The 24,832-nt window shown below is 44.3% G+C and overlaps 1 long non-coding RNA gene across 8 annotated transcripts; it reads left to right on the forward strand.

The window, feature by feature from the left end:
* The first annotated feature begins 2,101 nt into the window (after nucleotides 1-2,101).
* On the forward strand, nucleotides 2,102-12,227 carry LOC140619802 (uncharacterized). Of its 8 annotated transcripts, none has more exons than XR_012019588.1 (6): nucleotides 2,102-2,198; nucleotides 7,792-7,965; nucleotides 8,582-8,722; nucleotides 9,486-9,793; nucleotides 11,348-11,483; nucleotides 12,108-12,227. It is a non-coding gene; the product is annotated as an uncharacterized lncRNA (long non-coding RNA). The 8 variants fall into 8 exon arrangements; XR_012019591.1 differs by having other exon boundaries at nucleotides 11,417-11,483; XR_012019592.1 differs by having other exon boundaries at nucleotides 11,420-11,483.
* Nucleotides 12,228-24,832: the final 12,605 nt, after the last annotated feature.

Here is a 24,832-nt window from a genome sequence, read left to right on the forward strand (position 1 = left end):
ATTTCTAGAAGAAAAAAAATCTGGCATAATTCTATCATGGATTCAACCTAAAGAGCGAAAAGTAGCAGAGGTGCATGCAAGATCGATACCTAAATTCGGGGTTCAAGGGAATGTTTCTCTTAGAGCACAAAAAAAAAATTGATGATGGTCTCGTAACCTCGAGGTGGGACTTGGAGTCAGGGTTCAACTTGTCCATGGTTTTAGTTCCTTGGACAGAGCCTGGCACAAAGGAGGGGCTTGCTACATGGCCATTCTGCTCCATCGTGCAGGGACTCCCGGGTGGAGGAGTTCTCCGTGTGTTCTTGGGTGGAACCTAGTTCAGTGCACTTGTTAATTTAGGATGCTGTGGTCACACTGCAGTGCTCAGGTGTCCCCTGCCATCAGGAAGGGATTTTCTACATTACTTTAGGTTTGAGAAGTCAAGGCATTGAATTTTAGTTTTATTTATACTCTTGAGTACACTTTAAGAGGGAGGAGAATTTTCCAGCTTTCTTAGAGAAGTAGTGCCTACACCCACCCAGCTCACCATCTGAAACATTTGGGCAACTTTAAAAATGCAGATAACTGGGCCTTTCACAATGTACTGAATCAAAATCTCCCGGGACTGGGCCTATCCATCTGCATTTTTCAAAGCTCTTCCGCTGATTGATGCTGTACCTCTAATTTTGGAACCCACCACTACAAGTCCTTTAATCAAAATGCTTTACTCCCAATGATATAGCCACATAGCGGGCATGTGGAAAGAAAGTACTGGTTAAATAGTCACACACCAGTACTTGAGCGTGGGTAAATCTATTCCCAGGTGGTTCTTTCAATGACCCCTGCAAGTCCATGTAAATGTTCGGAATACCAACAAAGCAGGGACACAAGGAGATACTGAGAGGTAAACACAGGTCCTTAACATCCTACAGTCATCAAGAAGCAGACCAATGATGGGGATCTGGATACTCATGGCCCCAAAGCCCACTTTAGGACAGTGGTGATAAAAATAATAACTTTTTTTCAGGTGTTACAGTAAACTTTATACATTTGCAGATATGCCTTCGAGAAAACTCATTTTGCTGAATTTCACACTCAGATGAGAGAAACTGAAACAGATGTAACACCTCACGGGAGACACCCCCATTCTCTCCTAAGACCGATTTTTGTCTCAAAGTCCCAGCTTCTAGAAGGAAGTCTTCCCAGACCCGTCACTTAGTACCACTGCATCAGATGGTTCATGTGCTCTCCTAAGTTCTTTTTCATAGATCTTATTCCAATGCTAATAAACTATTTTGATATTTAATAAATGGAGGTCTTCCCTATTCAACCGTGAGCTTCCAGAGTACAAAAATCTTGCTCATCTTCCTATCCACAGCACTCAGTTCCGGGCTTGCAGTACAGTATTTGCTCACTAAGGACTTGTTGAATGAATCAGTAAAGCCTTCTGCTATTTTTCACTTGCATGGATATGCCATTATTCATAATATTCATAAATATACCAAAAGGTTCAGTAATTACATATTTTTCCATAACGGGACTATTTAAACGTGATAAGAGCTTTATTATTGAGTTACAAAGAATTAGCTGAAAATTAACTCCTAAAATTTAAACAAAAATTATTTCCTGATTTACATTTGTTCTTATTGCTTAATTACATAAATACAAATTTAAATCAAAAACAGGAATAATCACAGTGTTAAACATATATTAAAATATTTTCTTTCATAAAATAATCTCATGCATTTTGCTATTTGTCCTATATAAAGACTAGATGGCTTTAAGACCTTGATGGATGGCTTGACCTTTCCAAACTTTCATAAAAAGAAATTTTACTTTCTTGTAGTTGACATTCATTTGAGATAAAGTAACCAGAGACAGCTCTCCGGCCTCGCTTGTTCCATAGTTGACCATAAAATAGATATTTTCATTATTAGAGAATATCCCTTTCCAGGGGGAGGTGAAGTGAAACCACCTAGACTGAAACTCGGACAATAGCCTCATCTAGCTTGAGGTCAGTGGATGCCATTCATGAGTGGTTCCCAAATTTTGTCTTCACAATGAGATCCCCTGAGGAACTTCATGAACTACAAATGCCTGTGACCCACCCCTAGGAACTGTGACTGAACAATCTAGGGCGTGGTAACCACTTTAGAGTCACCTAAGTTCCAATGGGAACAAGTTTGGGAGCCACCACCATGAGCTTGGGTCTACTTCAGGTGAAGTAGCAGAAGTATTGATGTTTGCACCTTAATCTTGGAATGGATTTGTGAAAGACTTGGACTCTGAAACTGGAGTTTAGGCCTTGACTTTCCTGGGCTTGCCTGTAAAGGATAGCAGTGAGGGGAAAGCCTAGGGTATTTCTTGTGTTGGGAGTCTTTCATAACCTGGGTGTCAAGACCCAAGACAGAGACTAATTTCAATAGAGGTTTTGATAGCAAGTTAACCACTGAAAGGGAAATTTGAAAAAGTAATAATACGTGGATTTTTTTAATCCCTCCCATCTCTAGTCCCTCAAAACAGAGCCGAATTGAGGATGAACTATAGAACTTAGTTGAAAGGCAGGGTTTAAAATGGATTTAACATGATCATGATTTATTAGCTGAAGAGAACCATCATAGAAAGCTCTAGTGAAGTACCAGTTAAATGACTTTGTACTGGAGAAATTTATGGCCTGAGAGGGAATGCACACACTAATACTGTTATTAATATTGCTGTATGCTGACTTCACAAGATTTTCTTCCCAAGGCATAGAGTTCATAAATTAGTGGCTTCTAAACCATAGGAACTTAAAAATAGAAGGAAAAAAATGATACTAAGAGCTTTTTTAAAGATAAAATTGAGAAACCTTTCGTTAGACTAAGAAGCAAACAAACAAACAAAAAAAAAACACGAGGACTCAAAGAAATAAAATCAGAAATGAAAGAGGCAACATTACAACTGATACCACAGAAATACAAAGGATCACAAGAGACTACGATGGGAAAAGGTGCTCAACATCCCTAATCATCAGAGAAATGCGTTCCAAAACCATAATGAGATACCATCTCACACCTGTCAGAATGACTATTATCAGAAGACAAGAAATAACAAGTGTCAATGAGGATGTGGAGAAAAAAGAACCCTCATGCACTGTCGGTGGGAACGCAAGTTGGTGCCGCCACTGTGGAAAACAGTATGGAGGGTCCTCAAAGAATTAAAAATAGAATTACCTTTTGATCCAGCAATTCCATTAATAGGGATTTATCCGAAGAAAATGAAAACACTGACTCAAAAATATAGATGTACTCCATGTTCGTAGCCGATTTATAACAAGCCAAGCTATGGAAGCCAGCTGAGTGTCCATTTAGTGGTTGTGTGGATAAATACACATACACATACACATGATGGAATATTATTCAACCATAGAAAAAGAATGAAACCTTGCCATTTGTGGAAATTTGAATGAACCTCAAGGGCGTTATGCTAAGCGAAAGAAGTCAGCGAATGACAACTATATATGATCTCACTTATATGTGGCATCTTAAAAGCAGCGACGGAAGAGCTCATGGATTCAGGCAACAGATTAGTGGGTCTAGGGGAGGTGTGTGTGACTATAGTTAATACTGGGCTGTGTATTTGAAAGTTGCTAAAGTTCTCATCATGAGAATAAAAACTATATAAGGTAACTACATACGGTGCTGGATGTCCCTCAGACCTATGGTGACTACTTTGCAATATATACAAATATAGACTCATGATGTTGGACACCTGAAATTAATGTTATGTCCATTACACTTCAGTTAGAAAAACTGGGGAAGGAGCAGGTGGGAAGGAAAGATGTGTCAGTTGACCTTGAGGCTTCAGAATTTATAATCATGGCCACTGATTGATCCCATTAAACTGTTTCTTGGATGATGAGAAGTTGCTTTTTTCAACTAGATTCATCTGGATTAGCCTATCACTGAGTGTTGCTGAAACCAAAGCAACTCCAGTCTGTAGGTATCCCCTAATAGCGAGGACACCAAATGTAGTTAACAAACATTAAAAACAAACAAACAAAAAAACAACCAAGCTGAAAGACTAGTCTTCAGGCATTTTCAATGGATTTTTAAAACAGGAAGTCCAAACTCACCTTCGGGCCAGAGACCCAACCCTCAACAAAGAGTCCTTAAACCACGTAAGGTATTCCTAACGCCTAAGTTTTTATACTGACTCAAAGAGGTCATGGGAAGATGTATGTGCCAGCATGTCATCCTAGCCACATGGTACAAAGCCCAGGATGAGCTGGAGAACACAAGCAACAAGTTGACACTTTCCCTCAGGGTCATTTGGATGCAAAAGTAAAAAGCTCTAGGACTTAAACCCATTCAGCGTCCAAGGCCACCACTGATTATTGCAAATAGCTAGTTAGGAGAACTGCCCACAGACCGAAGTAATTTCATAACAGCGAACGTAAAGTGCCCTGTTCACTTTCCGCTCCTCCAGACCAACCCCAGCCAGTGCCTTCAATGAGTTAGCTCAAGCGGCCCGACCCAAGCAAGTTCACCAACAAGGAGAACAAGCCCACAGAGGGCTGAAGACTTCCCAGGTCCCTGCAGGGAGGTGGGGACACGGCTGGGAGACCAGAGGCTGGTGCTCCGGAGTCCAGGCCTGAGACCACAAGGGAGGAAGAGGAGGAAGAGGGTGGGCACAGTCAGGCCTGCTAGTCCTGACTCCTGCCACCCCTCCCAAGTCCTGGATTTTCCCTTCTGGGATTTTATCCCCTCTGCATTTCACTAGTTCTTGATCACTCCTCAAGCAAAATCAGTTGTAGTCAATTTGAGTGGAAAATGAGAACAGAAGGGTTAGGAGGGTCATTCTCCTGGCCTCCTCCTCCTCTCCTGGGGAAGGCAAGGGTGCCCCCCATCTTGACAAAAAAGAAGCCCCCTTGCGGAGCTTCAAGTGTGAGCACACAATTCTAGGCTGATCCCCAGACCCCTCACTCCACTCTCCAACTCTTCCACAAAACAAACAGAAACAAAACAACAAAACCAGTGGTTTCTACACCTAAAGGGACACTTAAAAGCCACTGAACTTTGGAAAAGCTTGTGGTCTGAAAAAAAAAAAAAAAAAGAAAGAAAAAACTGGCTGAAATCTGTTCTAATGGCACATATTTAAACATCTCTCGTGGCCATAAGACTTTCTAGGTCTATTTCTTTAAAAAATTAAAAAAATTAAAAAAAAAATAAAAGCAGCAGCAGCAGCGGATCCTTAGTCCACCGCCGTGGGAGCCTGGCTCAGTGGCTGCTCGCGGCCACACACCTGCTGCAGGAGGCATCGGAACAGGTAGAAAGTTGAGTAAGTTCGAAAGAAAAACAGCAAAGCACCTGCCTAAGCTGCTCCCTCGTGTCTTCCGAGAGTCTTTGGACTCTGGTCTCTAAATAATTGAACCTTGATCTCATTTGAGGGGAGGAAAACACACACAGGTGTTCCAACTTCTAATGATCCCATCATGCCCAGTGCAAGGCACGGGTGTCAAAATCTTAAGGAGTGCGGGCCTTCATTTAGTACAGTAAAGCTTGTGGGTTTTTTTTTCTTTTTCCTTTTTAAACAAAATACCAACTGCCGTGTTCATCCAAAGTGATGTTGTCACTACCTTCTCCGGCTGTTTGGATTTGAAAGCCTTCAGTGCTCTTCAGGACTCTGGTGCCCACTCTGGGTCACTTGGGCTGTTCTAGAAACTACTGATGCGCATGTCCCGGCCACAGGGAATTCTGATGTGGTCGGTATGGGGTGGGTGACTCCTGGGCACCGGGAGGTTTTGAATCTCCCCAGGCGATTCCAGTGTGCTGCAAAGTTCATGACTGTTCTAGGAAGTGGGATTTGATACTGGTTTCTTTGTCCAGTGTTGACCTCTGCTATCTGTGGCGTAGCGTTCATGAATATTGGGTTGGTTCTGCTTTTCAGGGAGAGAGCACCGCAAGACGGGATTGCCCACGCAGGCAACCAGTGGAATGTGTTACATCAATTTGTTGCATTTACTTTTAGTATAGACTGGGCTTGGGGCTTACCTAATGGAAATGCCATAGGATATGTATTTACCCTAGAGTGCGGAAGATGCCCGAACACTATCTGCCAGCTGCTCCTCCAGTTATGCAAACAGATTTTACAAACTGGAATGTGAAGTGTACCGGGAGAGCATGGTACCTGTTTCTGATGCTGATTCTAAATATTAGAACGTGAAATCCACCGATGAATATAGGATGAGAGTACAGCTTGCCTCTGTCCTGAGAACGAGCAATGACTTAAAATCAAATCTTCGATCACTGGGTGGCGGGCACTGAGAGAGGCACTTGACGGGATGAGCACTGGGTGTTATTCTGTATGTTGGCAAATTGAACACCAATAAAAAATAAATTTATTTAAAAAAAAAAAAAAGGAATGATGATGCAAAGCATAGTGAAACTATTAGGTTTTACCGATTCAGACTTTGTAACTCTGAATGATCGAGGTATTTCTTATTGCATTTAAGGTGACTTTTTAGTTTCTGAGATTTCTTTCTTTAAAAAAAAAAAAAAAAAAAAAGATTTTAAATGATGTCTACGTGCAATGTGAGACTCAAAACTATAACCCCAAGATCAAGCCAGCCAACCGAGCCAGCCAGGCACTCCTAGTTTGTGGGATTTCTGAAAGCAAGAAAAACTCAGGCTCAAATCACTGTTTTCAAATGGTCTTAAGGAAATTAGAATTCTGAGCCGAGCTACTTTTTAAGTTATTGGATAAACACCATTTAGCAATAAAAACCAAAATGAAAGAAAGAAAATGTAACAGGCAGCCATAATATTCCAACAGAACATGATATGTTCAGAGTTGTAGGTTCCCTTGCCCTCTTCAGATCTCTAGGCACACATTTTACCCATCATTCCTGTAGGTAAAAACGCTCTGACAATGATACATCTTTATCTAGAATTGACTTTCCATGGATCAGACTTTTTATTGATAGGCTTCATTTTATTTATTAACACATCTCAGCTTAGAAGAGTCTGCCCTTGAAAAATCAGGAGGAAAACACATTTTTAAAACACTCCAAGCCCCTAAGAAAACCCCTCCCGGTTCCTAAAAAAATTAGTGAGGATTGGCCGCATTTTAAAATCTGCTTATTTTTGGAATTTGTTACTTATTTTCTTCCACCTACTTTTCATTCAGAGGTGATACAGGAATATATGTTTGTGGTGAAAAAAAAAATTGAAGACCAAGCACATTAAAAATCTTCCTTCCCTCCCGTAAACTCACTCTCTTGCCTACTTGGAGGTATTAAGTGTTTCTATCCTTGTATAAATGGGACGGTCCCGTATTAATTGGCTTTGAACTCTTTTATTCACTAAATATGGCTTGGAGCATATTTGAAATGAAACATATGGATGTTTGTCACATTCTTCTATGAAGGCTTCATGCTATTCTATAGCATGTATGTTCCTTGGTTATTGGTCCTCTTGGTTGACGACTGGCTTCCAGTATTGCATTTTTTTCCAAGTAGTGAAATGATGCTCATTCTTGTCTCCTCCTTGTATAGACGCGCAGGTTCTGCTTCAGTGAGTCTTTAGCATTCGGTAGATATTGCTAATTGCCTTTCCATAGTCTCCGCCATAGTCGATTCCTACACCAGTATGATGGGGACTCAAGTCCTTGCATCTTTCCTAGGAGCAGACACGACCGAGTTCTAATGTCTAATGAACTACTGGGTGAAAATAGCTCGCATATTGTTTTAATTTGCTCACTGTTTATTAATGATGTTGACTTTATTTAGAATATTTATTACCTGTGTGTATTCCTTTTCTGTGTTTGTTACAGAACTGAGCTCTCTAATCTCTTCTATGGCTGATGGTCACCACACCAGCATTCTAATTAAGACCAATTTCCTTGGCAGGAGTTTCAAATTTTTGCCAGGAACCAACACATCGTCATTTACTAGAGCATCAGATTATCTGATAATATTTATCTTGACCTCACAATCCTACTAATGAGGTAAGTATTCCTCCACAGGGGTGCCTGCATCTGAATTACCCTGGTCCTTACACAAAACGTAAACTCGGAGGACATGAAATCTGCATTTTCAAAAATTCTCCTGGAAAGTCCTTATGAACAGTAAATTCATAAGGAATTAATTAGATATGCTTTGGATTTTTATTCTATTTTGTAAAAGCAAAGTGGAGAAAATGTTGGATTAAAGAAGACATAAATTCTTAAATTTCCATGGGGGATAAAGAAGGCAGTAATATTAAATTTAATGACACTTATAAGATCTCTCCAAGTGGCAAACAAGTTGGACATAAAAATTTACTTTAAATGTTGTAATAGCTTGCTTCCTGTGAGAGCTGATCTACTCTTTGCTATTTGTTCCCGTAATTAATAGAAACATTCTAATCTCACAGACAATCTTAAAAAAAAAAATTAAAAAACAGTTGTCTGTGTGGCATGGTAATTGCTAGCAGGATTTCCATCTATGGAAAGAGGTCCTGGGAATGCAAGAAGGGGCACTGAGACCTGAATCCAAGCCTGTGATGGAGGGTGGTAGTTGGGGGCCGGGGGGATGTGCTGGCCCAGACGAGAACGGGGGCTGGAGGACATCTGTGCCCAGCAGGGATGTCAGCCAGGAGCAGAAACCAGAGGGAGACGATGGGGAAGCAGGAGAGACCACAAACCATCATTCAAATCTAAGCAAAAGCCGGGCGTGGGGAAAGAAGTCGTAAGGAAACACATCCAACATCTCTTTTAACTAATGGTAGGTGGAGCGTTTCCAGGTAAATCACCATCTAATTTGAGCCTTTCATTGTGATTGATTTCTGTGATTTTTAACTGACATCTTAGTGACTTTGGACATTAATTTGCATTTCAGTTCCATTTCTTGCCTGACAGTTTTATACAAACCATTGCCAACGGTCATTATTTCAGATCTTTTCACTTGATTAATTATCCTAGAAGTTAAACTCAGGAGACTGAAAACATAGGAACAAGGTTTTGAAACAAGAATGGCCTCTGATCTGTGATTTATTGTCAGTGCTATCACAATGTCGGGTCATCTTCATTTCTTAGGCCCTTATTACCTTAAGATGGATTTTTCCCCCTGACCCAGATACAAGATGATAAAGGTCCTAAATGTGTTAGATAGAAAATGCATGCCAGGGGCGCCTGGGTGGCTCCGTCGGCTGAACATCGAACTCTTGATTTCAGCTCAGGTCGTGATCTCAGGGTTCTGGGATCGAGCCCCAGCTCAGGGAGTCTGCTGAAGATCCTCTCTCTCCCTCTCTCTCTCTCTAATAAATAAATAAAATCTTAAGAAAAGAAAAAAATGTATGCTGATTGTATTGAATGAAGTGTCGAGTCACCAACCTTAAGGTATTATGTGAACTGTAAGGAGGCTTTCATTGCTAGAATCAGGTTTTTTTTTTTTTTCTTGAATAACTGACACTGATATTTTAATACAAATGTGCCGACACTTGTACCTATTGTCATCCCTAAGCCTTTCTGATCTCTTTCCACAATAGGAAGCAAGAGCTCTTGGACAGAAGATAGAACACAAGAGGCAGGTGATACAATATCGTCTTGAAAACGAAAGGAGAAAAAGAAAAAACATAAAAGTTTTTTATTATTTCTCCAGCTTGTTGGAGGAAAACCACAATGAAAGCCTCATATTTTTTTTCTGTGAAGAGGCCTCAATGGGTCAGGGCGCTCGTATGCACATAAACTGAGGCCAGTGCACAGATTCTCGCTTCAAGCACGTACTGTTTCCCAGCTAAGAGAGTATCTCCAAAACATTTATTGATTCTGTTGCCCTAGTTTGAATCTCAATGATGTAAGTATGTTTAGTGATAACCTTGAACTTCTAATTATAGACTCTAATCTTGATTGTTATTTGGCCTTCATTATTAAGTTTATAAAATAAAAGCTGCCAAATTGCCTTCAAATGCTTCTAAGTTAAAAGCATTTTAATGGGTATTGCATATTCTTGGACTTAAAGGCTAAACCGGCACTAGCTCTTCTAAAAATTGTTAATTCCCACTATAATTTTTACTTTATAAAATCTCCTGCTAACTGCTATATTGTTGTGAAAGATAATTCTCTTGATCTAAAACCAAAGAGAGGGTTTATGGATATCTCTTTGTTCTATAATAAAGGAAAGGAGATATGTGATGTGCAACCATAATGAACTCTTGGGGGTCTATTCTGTTTCACCAAATTAAAGAAGAATAAAAGTCAGAACTTAGGGAAATGTGCTAGAGTGCGAATGTGTTTGGAAAAATCCTTGGTGGTGTAGTAGAGAGCACACGGGCTTCGCTAGTACAGATCTAGGTTCGAATCTTGGCTCGACACGGGGTTCCTTTGGCCTCCTGTTGGGAGGAGGGGAGAAATCCAACTTGTAAGATTGTTGTATGGAATAGGTAAAAATGAGCTGGATATATGAAAACAGTGAGTGTGATCTTTGCTAATGTCTGATGTCTATCAAGCCTTAATGCTAGATGCCATATGGTTTTCAGTGCAGTTAGCTCTTCCACACTGAGCTACAAATGTGCGTTTTGTAATTTTCATGCTCACTTTGGGTAATTTCCCCAAGATCAGACAACTAACTAGTCAGTGGGAGACAGAAGCAGCTGGAGTTTGCTTTTCTCATCCGATCATCGAGTATTTGATGGTGAGCACTCAGGCTCTGGACTGGAATCTGAATCCAGCTCTATCACTGGATTTTAAGCAAATTACTGAAGCTCCCTATCCTATTCCTCACCCTTATATCAGAAATAATAGTATCCATAACCTGTACCCTGACCCTGCTTAGGAAGTACCCATTGTAGTTCTGGAACATGCAAGTACTCAATAAATGTTGGCCGGATGTAATATGTGATTTTTTAAAAAACGTTAATCTCAAAAGAAGCATCAATCACTTATAGTTCTGTGAGATTTTATATATGTGTATATATATATATATTTTTTTTTTTTTTCTTCTTCTTCTGGAATCAACTTCAAAATGTTACTACTGCTCCAAGTTAACTAATGGATACGCATTTCCCCCATTTGAAAATATTCACTTTGACTTTCTGGACTTTCCTTTTTTTTTTTTTTTTAAAGATATTTTATTTATTCATGATAGGCACAGAGAGAGAGGCAGAGACACAGGCAGAGGGAGAAGCAGGCTCCATTCAGGGAACCTGACGTGGGACTCGATCCCGGGACTCCAGGATCACGCCCTGGGCCAAAGGCAGGCGCTAAACCGCTGAGCCACCCAGGGATCCCCTCTCTGGACTTTCCTTCCAACTTTTTTATTTTGGAAAAGTTGAGAGAACAGCACCATGAACATCTCACACCTAGATTCATAACTGTAAATGTTTTACCAGTTGATTTCTCGCCTTCCTAGGTAAACTTTGCTAAAGCATTTTAGAGTAAATCACGGACATTATGCCATTTCGTCCCCTAAATACTTCAGCAGGTGTCCCTCGGAATGAGAGCATCCACCCACACAACCGGGCTAACAAAGCCAACACATCAACCAGGTAAAAAATATATATATCATCTAATACTCGGTCTATAGCCAGATTTTCTCAGCTGCCCTCCAAATAGCCTTTTTTGCTTTTACTTTTCACCCTAAATCTAAAAAAAAAAAATAGAAAACCCACATGTTTCACTTGGTTGTCATGTCTCTATTACTTCTTTGATGAAGAAACTGCTTTACCTGTCCCCCCCGCAACCCCACCCCACACCCGGGACACTTATTTGAGGAACTTTAAGAAGAGGCCAGGCCAGTTGCACAATTCGTATTAATCAACAGGATCCTTCACTTGTGAAGATTCATGGTTCAATGCCTTTAGCGAGTTTACGGAATCGGCGGTGTGGCTTCCCATTGTGTCGTATCAGGAAGGCCCCTGGAGGAGACTGTCCCATTGCTGACGCGGTGGGGTGGGTGCACCTGGCTCCGGCGGTGTCCGCTGACCCTTCCGTGGGGAAGGCACCTCTTCCCTTCGCCATCAGTAGGGTTGTCCGAGTGGTGATGATTTGAGGCTACGCGAATATCGTATTCTCCACAACTTCTCAGGCCGTGGGTTTTCTTGTCCACCGATGATCTTTGCCAAGAGGTGTCAGCCTGAGATGATGTTTTAAAACGTCTCTGTTCTCTCTAGCTCTGTCTATTGGAAGAATCTAGAAGCTGTGAGACATTAGCAGCAAGAGGCATACCTAGTGTACAGACGTTGATCTGTAAGCATCATTGGTAGGGGGAGGATGCTCAAGAAGTTTCTGACTCCAATACAATCTTAAAAAAAAAAAAATACAATCTTAAAAAAAAAAAAAAGAAGTTCCTGACTCCAGGTCCAGGGCAGCCAAAGGACAAGGTAAGCCCAGGATGTTTTGCTCTGATAATAAGAACCAACTCGAGGGGACTCTCATTGGCCAGATTTGAGCATCGAGGGAAACGTTAGCAGGTTATGCAACAACGGCACCATGTGTAGAGATAAAGGGCCAGAGAGGTTAGTGTTTTAGGAAACTTGGTCGGCCGCTGTCTTTTCAATCTGACCCAATGATTTAATAGTGGCCGTAGGTCAGAGATTAGTGAGCAGCTTCTGGTTTGTCTCATTTTTACCTTTATTCTGAGAGGGGAAGACAAACAAAACAAAACAAGGAAACCACTGTTCACTGTTCACATTTGGTCCGAATTCTTCCGAAATGATTTACTAAGCAGAAACGTGTTTCAAAAATTCCAAGTGAGGTAGGTGAGAAGTAAGGTATTGGTTCTTTACTTGGGGCCAATATCCCGGGCTGATTCGTGGAAATGTCGAGGACCCTGGATGTCCAAATACGTTAGGAGCTGGGAGGAAAAGGAAGGCCGGTGTTCAGCATAATGGGGAGAAGGCGAAGGCAACCTGCCTCGGGACGGGTGCCAGCCGCCAACAGTGACGCTCAGTGGGGTTTTATGGAAAAGAGTGTAAAGGAGAGGCTGGCCACAGAGGGGGGGGCAGGGAGGAGAGAGCCCTGAGGGGGGTCGCGAGGACCCTGCAGTAGGAGGGGTGGCAGGGAGGCCCAGTGACCCCTGGGCTGAAGGGGGACGGCAGGGGCTGGGCCGGGGCCCACAGAGGCGCAAAGATGAGGCGGGACAGTGAGTGAGGGATGGCCCCCCAGGAACAAAAGCTGGGGAGATGCTAATTTGGGGCTGGACCTGAGCCTGTGTTGGAAAGCAACGGTGAGAAAGGATTGGCTCCCTGGGGGGAGCTGGAGAGCCGGTTCCACCTGACTCACCGGGCCCAGCGGACGTGGGGAGGACGGCCCGACAGTCTCACTCGCCCAGGGGATGAAGGAACAGGAGACACAGGAGGCCGCGAGGCCACCAGCAAAGGTGACCCCTGAGATGGCAGGAAGCGCCGTCAATAAGCCCAGGGGCAGGTACCCACCTGCTGACTCCGGCAGCTCCGACCACAGCTGTCCTGGGACCACATGACAGGCGGACGCGGCTGCTGACAGGTGCGTGGCTGGTGACATGACGTGGCAGGTGGACGCAGCTGCTGTTATGAATGTGGTTGCAGGTAAGGTGGGTCAGTCGCCCGCGACGGCGGGGTCACCCAGACTGCAGGGGTCCTGCACCTGCAGAAGTGGCCTCGGGGCCCCACTGCGACCTCACCTGCAGACAATGCCGAGCCTTCGGCCTCTGGGAGTGGGCGCCCCAGATCATACTGCAGCTTCCCCGGGCCTCTCTGTGCGGGGCGTGTGGGCCACAGGCCCAGCTTATTGGGGCCATTTGGGCAACGTAGGGCTACGGGGTCACGCATCACCCCTCAGGAACGGGCTGCATGCAGTGTCCCCCACCCCCGGGCTCTGCTGGCTCTTTGGCAGATCCCTCGGCAGCCCCCCTTCGGGCCAGGCGTCCGGGCCGCTGTCACTGCCCCACGGAGCCCTCGGCTGCCCCCGGTGACTCCACCTCAGTGTAGAGATGGTCTCCGGGTCCCAGGGCAGCAGGTGCGAGGAGGGGCACTTTTGCAGGTGCACCCCGCGCCCTGGTAGGGGTGGCCCATCAGCGCGGCTGCACCCCGAGGTGTCACCACAATCTTAGTAAACTGGCTCCCAGGGCCAAGCTCCTACGAGCGCCCTTGGGAGATCCAGCCTCGGCAGGGTGGCACCTGCAGCTCCTCTCGGGCACCCTCTTGTCGTGCTCAGTCTGGCCTAACAACCTCTTGTCCTGAGGCCCCCCTGGTTGGTTTCCACCCTCCGAGCTGGTGCAGTTGCCCATCCGGGTGGAGCCCGTGGGGGTCCCGAGGCATCACCCCAAACCTAGGCCCCGGGGCCCTTGTGGTCGAGGCCCCTGCACACAGTCAGGCTGCACCAAATCGACCCCTAGTCCCCCCTTCGGCCGCCTGCATGACCTGCCCGGCCGTGGTTCCTCCCCAGCGAACGCGAACAACGGCAGCCAGTGCCTGGCTCCGCAGGGGTTAGGGACAGGCCGGGGTAAGGCCGCACCCACCTGCGAAGGTTTAGGGCGAAGCCTGGCACCGCATGAAGGATCACCAATTGTTAGAATTCCCGAAGCGCCAAGGATATGGTGAGGGGCATATATTGACTTTTGAAATCCCCAGTGTGGCAGCTGGGTGAGCATCGGGAACCGCTTCTGTAATGCTCCTGCCACAGCCCCATGGGCGCCCAGGCCCCAGCACCCCCGGGCCCCAGGCCTTCCTCCTCAGAAGCTTGTGGAGACCCGGCCCCCACCCCCCGCCGACCTCCACACCCCTCTACCCGTTTCAGCAGCTCCAGCCAGGAGAATGTTCCAGAGCCACCATGGTATTTCCAAGAGGGCATGATGCCCCAAGACCACTTCATTTATGGAAATAACCATTTACACAACTGGCCAAGCCTGAAGGGCTCCCATGAAATGTCAGGGGCAATCGTCACAGTGAAGCCTCACAGAGAGTTAGAGATACTGTGTCTCAGGGCAGCCCGGGGGGCTCAGCGGTTTAGCACCGTCTTCCGCCCAGGGTGGGATCCTGGAGACCCGGGATCGAGTCCCATGTCGGGCTCCCTGCATGGAGCCTGCTTCTCCCTCTGCCTGTGTCTCTGCCCCCCATAAATAAATAAATATGAATAAATAAATATGAATAAATAAATATGAATAAATAAATAAAATCTTAGAAAAAAGAAATACTGTGTCTCAGAATCCCTACAAGTCTGTCAAAATCGTATCTTGCTCGCGTGCTACATCAGCGATCCATAAGGACATGGCTTCTTTGCCGTTCTTGCTCCCCTGCCCCCCATTGGGACTTATTCCTGTAAAGGAACAGATAGTAAATATCTGGGCCCTGCTGTAGTGCAAGGGCAGCCTCAGGTCGTGTGTCAATAAGTGAGCGTGGCCATGAAATCTTTCTTCTTCAACCATATAAATGGAAAAGAAATTCTTAGCTTGCAGGTGGTACAGAAGACAGGCAGTGGGCTGGATTTGGCCCACAGACCATAGTTTCTCAACTCCTATTTTCAAATTTATTGATGTTTTTGTTATTTAAAAATTTTTGTTTACTTATTTACTCATGAGAGACACGGAGAGAGGCCGAGACACAGGCAGAGGGAGAAGCAGGCTCCACGCAGGGAGCCTGATGTGGGACTCGATCCTGGGTCCCCAAGATCATGACCTGAGCTGAAGGCAGATGCTCAACTGCTGAGCCACCCAGACGTCCCCTATTATTTTGTTTTAAATAACAGGAGGGGAAGCTGCCTAAAAGGCCTCATCTGGCCACAGTGTATGATGTGATTACAAGAAACAAGGCAGCTTGTACACCTGGGTTTGTAGCAGCATGATGGGTGACAGACCAAAGGTAGGCGCTGCCCCAGTGTCCATCGGCAGGTGAATGGATAAAAAAACAGGTCTATACGCACCATGGAATATTCTTCAGCCCTAAAAAGAAAGGACATTCTGACACAGGTTACAACCTGGACGAACGTGTACGTTATGCGACGTGAGCTAAGCCAGTCACCCGAAGACGAATGCCGTGTATTGTCGGCGCACACGTGACCTAGGGTGGTTCTACTCACAGAAACAGAGAACAGTGGTTGTCGGGGGCACGGGGAGGGCAGTGGGGAGCAGCTCCTAGACAGGGTCGGAGTGGATAAGGTAGGGTGGATAAGACGATGAGCGTTCTGGGACGTGGATTGTACAACAGGACGAACGTACCTAACACTTCCCAACCTGAGACACGGTTAAGCTGGTGAACTATCTGTTACTCGCATTTGGCCACAGTTAAAAAAATAAAATAAAAAGCAAGGAAGCTTAAGATGTTACACATAAATCCTAAGACCCAAACTGGACATCACTTTGCACAGGTTGCAGCGAAGATTCCCCGGCTTGCATGCCGCGTCCCTGCGACCTCTTGCAATTTCCCGTGAGCCACACCGCTGAAGGAAAGGCCAGCCGAGCTGTTTGGTTCAACAGTCTTTCCTAAAATTAATGACACTTAAAAACCTCCACGTGCCAAGACACCACTGAAAGTATAAACATGAATGTGGTCACAACACCATCCAAACAGGGGCACCCGGGTGGCTCAGTTGGTTAAGCGTCCGACTCTTAGTTTTTGCTCAAGTCCTGATCTTGGGGTCGTGAGATCGAGTCCCACGTTGGCTCGGCGCTCAGCAGAAAGTCGGCCTGAGATTCCCTCTCCCCCCCCCAAGCGCATGCATGCTCTCCTGTGCTCTCTCTTTCTCAAATAAATGAATACATCTTAAAAAAAAAAAAAAAAAGAGTACAGTCCTACCAGGCAGATTGATTTATCTGCCCCACGTTATCATTGTCCTCGGTGGCATTATAAGCTCATCCTCATGCCCTGGCGTCATGGCAGGTGGACGTGGTTCGCTCTTCTGCAGCTTCGGGCCTGCCCGTGTGCCTTGCTCTGGCCAGTAGGATGTTAGTGGGCTCGAGTGAGGCAGATGCTGGGAACGTGCTTGCCTTTCTGCCATCACCACCCGCATGTCAGGGTAAGACCGCCCACCGGACCGGACGGGAGGCCAGAAGCCCTACCCAGCCCAGCCGGACCCGGATCTCCCAAACTCTAATTTGCAAGCACAGAACTTTGAAGATGAAAATAAGTGATTTGTTCCTTAAAGCAACACCAAATAACTGCAGTCAGAGCAAAGGGATAACTTGTCTTTTGAGGAGCCTACAGGCTACTGCAGGAGCGTGGGCGTAGTTCGCTCCTACACTCAGCTCTGAAAAGCAAGGGTTCTCCACTCTTGGTGCACAAGAATACCTCGGAGGGCATGTTAGCACTTTGCACTCTCAGAGACCATTCCCGGAGACTCTGATGTGGTCGGCTTGGGGGTTCGGGGGAGCCCAGAAATCGGCATTTGTTTTGCCAGCATCCTCAACTATTGGGATGCAGGTGACCCGGGCTTCTGGTAGCTTCCGTGTGTTGTAAGGTGTCAGGGATGCAGAAAGTCTTGCCCACCGAAGGACACAGGGTGGAGAGAAAGTCGATAGCACAAACCCACAACGCAGCGGCCTGTAAGCAAACACCTGTACACAATCCCTAGACCCAGGCGAACCGGCCACGTGTCTGGGAAGAAGGGAGGACGGGACCATGGGGGACCCCCAACAGCTGCAGCTCTCCCCCACCGGTGCCTCCCAGGAGCCTCAACTCTGGCCCATGCAGTCCTTGGTGCAGGATGGCGCGTCCTGTAGGCGCACAAACCGGACCCACCTTCGTCCCTTCTGTGACCATCGTGGTTCCAGGCTCTCACCGACACCGATTTTCTCCTGCCAGCCCTCACCTGTCTACGCTGGACACCTGTCCGGCTGCACCAAAGTCCTATCGCTCCTCCGCGCCGGGGTCTTGCATGTGATCCCCAATCTCACTTATTTTTGGAAAGGTCTCTACGTGACAGGACAAATGGCTCGGTTCCTCACCTGCATGTTTGTTATTCCAGGAACTGGCCGCCCTGCCCGTCTCGTCCCGACCTTGAGCCCATCAGTGACACCTTGCAGGATCGTGGCTTGTTCCCGACCACTCACCACCTTCACTATATTTAGCTGATGTTCAATGTAGTGGTTTCCCAAATACCATCTGTCGAATGCTCTTTCATTATTTCTTTAAATATCCGTTTGCTTGTCTTCCCAAGCTGGAAGAGCACACTTAGGCCTGCTTGATACCTCCCTCCAGAGCTAGGATGCTACTGATGAGCCCGGCTTCTCAAACACCCAATGGCGGCAATAACGGCCTCTGCACAAAATTAGGCCATTTGAAAGTTAATTGAAAATGTCCTTTGCTCTGGCAGTGTGCTCAGTATTTACGCACACGTTATGTTTTATTTAATCCTCACAACAGCTGGAAAGGAAGTACTCCTAGTTCCCCCATTTGATAGATGATGAAATACCAAGAAGGAAACTTGTCCAAGGACACGGGACACGGTGTTTCTCTCTCTCTCTCTCTCTCTCTTGCTTCCATTTAAACTAAGGTGCTGCAAGGAGGACTTTCTCTTTCCTTTTATTTTTTTCTGAATATTCCACAAAATTTCATCTTGATTTTCTTTTTTTTTTTTAAAGGTTTTATTTATTTATTCATGATAGACAGAGAGAGAGAGAGAGAGGCAGAGACAGGCAGAGAGAGAAGCAGGCTCCATGCAGGGAGCCCGACGCGGGACTCGATCCCGGGACTCCAGGATCATGCCCTGGACCAAAGGCAGGCGCCAAACCGCTGAGCCACCCAAGGATCCCCTCATCTTGATTTTCATTGCATTAAAAGTAATAGGACAAGTGGTTAAGAGTGTAAAATTATTATCATTATTTTATTTATTTATTTATTTATTTATTTACTTATTTATTTTATTTTTATATATTCTTTTTCTTTTCTTTTTTTTTTTTAAGATTTTATTTATTTATTCATGAGAGAGAGAGAGAGGCAGAGACACAGGCAGAGGGAGAAGCAGGCTCCATGCAGGGAGCCCCATGTGGGACTCGATCCTGGGTCTCCAGGATCAGGCCCTGGGCTAAAGGTGGCGCTAAATCGCTGAGCCACCCGGGCTGCCCAAATTATGATTATTATTGATTCAAAATGTCTCTCTGCTCATCAATAACGAGCTTATTTTAGCCACTTCGAAATCCCAGTTTATTTATGAATTAAAAAACAGTTGGAATATTATCTACCACCTAGTGTTGTTCTGATGATTAAAAAGGAAAAATCCACAGGAGGGGTATAAGGCAGGGGCTGGAAGACAGCAGGTGGGTAAGGAATATTTGCTAATGGGGTGATGATGATGATGATGATGATGATGATGATGATGATGGTGATGAGATTGTCCAGAGGTCTTCCTTCCGAAAAGACAGAAGCTTCTCCTGAGTTATATGGTCTTTACTCTCCAGAAAGTCATAAGGCAAACAATCTTCATTCACGTAGGTTCTATGTGAATATTGGGGGAAACTGAGAGTTTTAAGTCTGGAAACTCCCTAGAATGACTTGCAAACTAAAACCTACTCCGCACCTTCTGAACGTCACGGGCTGTAATTTTCTGAACATAAAAGCTCAGATAAGCCCTGAAGTCAAGATACACGTGCTCGTGACATTATCCAAAGGAGTCCCCCTCGGAATTCCAGCTGGAGTGTTTGCACAGTGAAGGGAAGAAGGGAAGGAAATCTTAACCTGAAAAGCATACTAACCATACCACCCATCTCCGTGTTTCCTTCAGGACAGCGGTTCTGGTAGGTCTTTATTTTCTCACCAAGGACTGCACTACTCTTAAATAAACATGATTATAGCCTGCAAGAGCTACAGGCTGCTTCAGATGCTAAAAATAAAATAGTTAAAATGGAGAGACTTCAATTAGATGCGGGCTGCTCGACAATTTAACTTCCAATTGTCTTGTGGTTATTCCACAACTAGGAATTGACCATATTCCGTTTAAAGGAGATTGAAGGTCTCAGGAAAAAATAAAAAATGAAGTGGAATTTTTTTTTTTCTTCCCAAATCCTGATCTCTAGAAAAATGCAATCTGAAGTCACGTCTTTGAATTTTCTCTTTGCAAAATGGCCTCGCCCTCTGCCAGTCCTGGTGACTAAAGCCAACCAGCTGCTTATCGGTAATGGTGTTTCGACCCGAGAGTCTACTTCCCATTGAGAAGGACAGAAGCATAAAATTCACTTCAAGTTTTTTTTCTCAGTTTCCACTGCATTTGTGAAAAATTCTCGTGTGCATTCATCTGATAATTTTCGAGCTTCTTTTTATAGCGTTAGAAGCATGCTGTTACTTTATAAAGTCAAACCGATTCTGACTATTTGTGTTTCTTTTGGCTTGTGATATCGAATTGAAGAGAAGCAATGAGTCATTTGATAATTTGGTGTGAAGGCAAGTAGACCATTTTTCACATTATGGTGGTGCAAGGCTATTTTAAAAGCATTCATGTGAACAGTATAGAATAAATATACACATGTAAGAAAAATGTAATATATATTTATAGTCTTGCTACCCCCAGACCTAAATCCATACTTATGTAAACTTATATAACATTTAGATATTATTAGCAGCCCAACCCCAAGTACACTGAAATAAAGTCTAGATTATTGGGTGGATAGGGTGAAGTGGGTTTTAGACAAGTAAAGGAACAATCTAGTTCTCAACATGGCTTCCATGACATATTTAAAGACTGGATCTTCTCTTCTCACTTTATTTATATGGATTTTCCTCTCTCTCTCCCCTTATTTACGGGCTTCCTTTGGATGGTTTCAACTTCGCACTTCGTTTTAACCACCACTGGCTCATGGACAATTTTAATACCTGTGTGTGTGAAAAGAGAGAGAGATACCCAAATGTTATCCTAACCTACCGACTCTTTTCATCTGGTTGCTTCCTGGACATCTCTCTCCACCTTGAGGCCCCATCCAAACTGAACTTGAGATGTAATTATTCAAACGGCTGCTCTTTCTATTTTGTTTTCCAATTGGTGGCATCCATTCAGTCACCAAATCAAAAAATTAGAATTGAACCAATATTCTTTGTTAATCTTTCCTTCTACGTTCATCCGATCCATTTCTTACATCATTCAAGACTTGAAAAGTATAATCTTTATTTCCATGGCTGTATTTTGAGGCCTTTGTCATTCTTCTTTGGATTATTAAAATAACCTCCTAACCATTTCCTATAGAAAGGTAGACGTATGTCTAGTATAAAGAGATTGTACGTTGTTGGTCCGTCTTTCTCTAACCTAATCTCCAGCCCCCATTCATACCTCTATTCCATCTTATTCTCCAAAATACTGAGATGTTCTCATGCAGCAGACTCTTTCAAGTTCCTCTGTGTTCTCCCATAGTGTTTTGTCAACCTGGAGTGTCTTTTCAAACCCTTGAACCCTTGAAAGCCATTTGAGGAGCCTTTTCTGAATCTGACAGAGTTAACCACTTTCTTTGTTCTGGTTACATACTGCGGTGTAACAAACAGCCCCAAAATGTAGTGCCTTAAGATGACAACCATTTTATTGTATTTCATGATTTCGTGGGAGGAATTTGGACAGTGCTCAACTGACAGGTTCTTTACACAACACATGGTTATTTGGTGATATTCAGCTGGTGGCTGCATGGATTCAGGGGTCTAACATGATTCCACACACAAGTCTAGCACCTTGTCAGGGATGGCTGAAAGGCAGGGCTCAGACGGACCCCTCTCTGTGTAGTCTCCATGCAAAGTCTCTAGCAGGACAATAGAAATTCTTACATGGCAGCTCAGTGTTCCCAGAGACCCAGGCAGAAAGGTGTCAGTCCTCTTCACATTGGGCTCAGAACAACATGACGAGACTTTCTTTGTACTCAAAGTGGTCACAGTCCAGCTCAGATTTCAGAGAAGGGGTCAATTAAATGGGAGAGGTATCAAAGGATTGATGACCATTTAAACTCGTAGATACTATGCACCTATTTCTGTTAATAGTGTATAGACATTTCTTGGTTTACAGGTCAGGCTGTAAGCCCTTTAAAGGCCAGAACTCTGCCCAACTCATGCGCAGCACCAATACTTGAACGAATTGACCACGTTGCCACTCTGCTCTCAGTTGGGCTGTCAGCTGCTTCGAGAGACCCCAGGATGGTAGTAGGGCCAAGCAGTGTTTGTAAGACACATGGATCCATTTTCTCCAATTCCATGCACCGAAGGGAACTCTTTCATTCTTCTCTCATGGAACGTTTTTCCCCCTCGATGTTTCTGTTGAGACCACAACCCATATTTCCCACTCACCTCTGTTCAGTGAGTGCAGAGTAAGATGTTGAAAAAAACAAGATCAGAGATTTTAGGGATTCTCCTCCTTTTGTCACTGTCGAGCAAAATGGAGTCTAGGAGCAGCTGAGGGAGAGATTTCTAGAGCAGAATGGTGAGTGAGTAGTTAGCTGTAAAAGAAAACAAATTTTATATCTGAAATACTTTTGGAGGACTCATTGGCTGATAGGTGACTTGCCATCCAGGAATTGCTGAATGGCGTAAGTATGGCTTTGATGGGTATCGCTCTCCTTTATGTGTTTACTTCTATCCTTGCTTGAACCACTTATCCTTCTATTTCCTTATCCATGAAACAAGGAGGTTAAATATATTCTATCCCAAGAGGTGACAGCAGCCTTATATTTCAATGGACAATCATAGATGAATACTCTCAAGTCTTAGAAGACATTTCTAAGATGGTCAAGGATGCTTTTTATTATGGATCATGTGGGATGCCTGAGTGGCTCCGAGGTTGAGTGGCTGCCTTTTGCTCAGGGCGTGATCCTGGAATCCACGATCAAATCCCACATCGGGCTCCGTGCATGGAGCCTGCTTCTCCCTCTGCCTATGTCTCTGCCTCTTTCTGTGTGTCTCTTGTGAATAAATAAATAAAATCTTTAAAAAAAAATTATGGATCAGGTGACACCTCCATCTCTTTCATTGTGGCACAAACATCCATTTTTATCCTGAAAGCTGGAGAATTTTTATACCAAGCCTGGTTTCTCATTTATCAGACTTGATTGGTCATAAGATTTACCTTTTGTTAAAATAGAAATGCACAAGGAAATCTCCAGAGAGGGGGGCCTATGAATTACCCCAGGGTGATTCTTACAGCCGGACAAATTTGGGAAATGCTTCATATACTCCTAACTCCTGGGTTAATCTGAGAAAAAATTTCTGAATTTTTAGATAAAGACTTGTCCTTAAAATACTTCTCACAAGGAGAATCAGCCTGAGTTGAAATCAAGTGCATATTTTTCTGGTGAGGATTCAAAACACTTGACAGAGGCTGATGAAGTCCTCTCAACCCACCTCCCCTCACCCTCCACTGCACAGATCAACCAGCTCAGGCCCCACCTTTTGTTCTCATTGTTTTTAGTTGAGACTCCTTAAGAAGACTCATTTACAAGAGGAGTCATCAGGAATGCATCACACCTTCCAGACCCTGCATAGATGACTTGTATCTACGAATACGATTGCTATTTGCTGAATTCGTGTGGGGCTCAATCCCTCTAGAAATCAGAGTCAGCACAGGTTAAGAAATGCTGAGAATCTGGGACCTGACACTGATTCCAGCTAGATGGTGTCAGACCTGAATGATTGTGAAATACTCAACTGGTGTTGCAGAATTGCGTAGTGTGGGGAAAACAAAACACAAAAAAAACTCACTCTTTTGGAGTACAAAGTATTCTGGGAACTGTGAGTAAAGGAACACGTGAGTGTTTTTATTTTACTCTGGTATGGGGCTTTATGGCAGAAAAGCCTCACTACCATGTGAAATATTTCTCGTTTCTTCCTACCCTACTGCATTCCATATCTGCTCCTGATTCTATCTGCGTGAGGCAGGGCTACATGGCTTCCGTTTGACTTACAGGTCATATCCCTAATTTTCCCCAACATATACCTCACCATGTTAGTCAACTAGTCTGACCACTTACTGTTCTCCAAAAATACTTGCGGTATTTCTCATCTGTTACTTTTGCTCTAGCTCTTTGTGTGGGTGTCTAATGCATGCCTCACCTCATTTCCATATTCCTAAGATATTACAAATATCTATCTTCCCTGAAATCTGACTGATTTCCCATATCAACAGGATCTCTTCTCTCTTGAGCCAACAGAACACTTTGTTCACATTTTCACATTCCTGCTCTCCTTTCATGGCTTCCCTAATGTGAAGAACACGGGTTTTAGGGTCGGATAAGCCTCAGTCTGCTTCCTATGTGACCATAGGCAAGTACCCTAACTTCATAGCATCACAGACTCACCTGTAAAATGGGGAGGAAGGCAAAATCTAGACTCACCTTGCGGAATGATTGTGAGGATAAATGCAAGAAAGTTGTAAAGAGACCAATTCAGAGCCTGCACAAGGATGGGTGATGACTGTTCTTACTACTCCTATTGAGCAAGATGTGAATTAAAATATACAGAATAAGGGGATCCCTGGGTGGCTCAGCGGTTTGGTGCCTGCCTTCAGCCTAGGGCGCGATCCTGGAGATCCGGGATCCAGTCCCACATCAGGCTTCCTGTGTGGAGCCTGCTTCTCCCTCTGCCTGTGTCTCTGCCTCTCTCTCTCTCTCTCTCTGTCTCTCATGAATAAATAAATAAAATCTTGAAATATATACATATATATATATAAAATAATTAAATAAAAACTTGCCTTACATATAGCAGAAGCACAATAACTGTTGACCTGGATTTTTTTTTTTAAGATTTTATTTATTTATTCATAAGAGACACAGAGAGAGAGGCAGAGGGAGAAGCAGGCTCCCTGTGGGGAGCCCAACCTGGGACTCCATCCCGGGACTCTGGGGTCGTGACCTGAACCCAAGGCAGATGCTCAACCACTGAGCCACCCAGGCATCCCTTAATCCGGATTTAAAGACTAGAAAAATCATCCCTTGAGAAATGTTCTTTTACCAATAGGTAGACCATCT

Source organism: Canis lupus, chromosome 27 (assembly GCF_048164855.1).
Source record: "Canis lupus baileyi chromosome 27, mCanLup2.hap1, whole genome shotgun sequence".
Classification (NCBI taxonomy): Eukaryota; Metazoa; Chordata; class Mammalia; order Carnivora; family Canidae; genus Canis; species Canis lupus.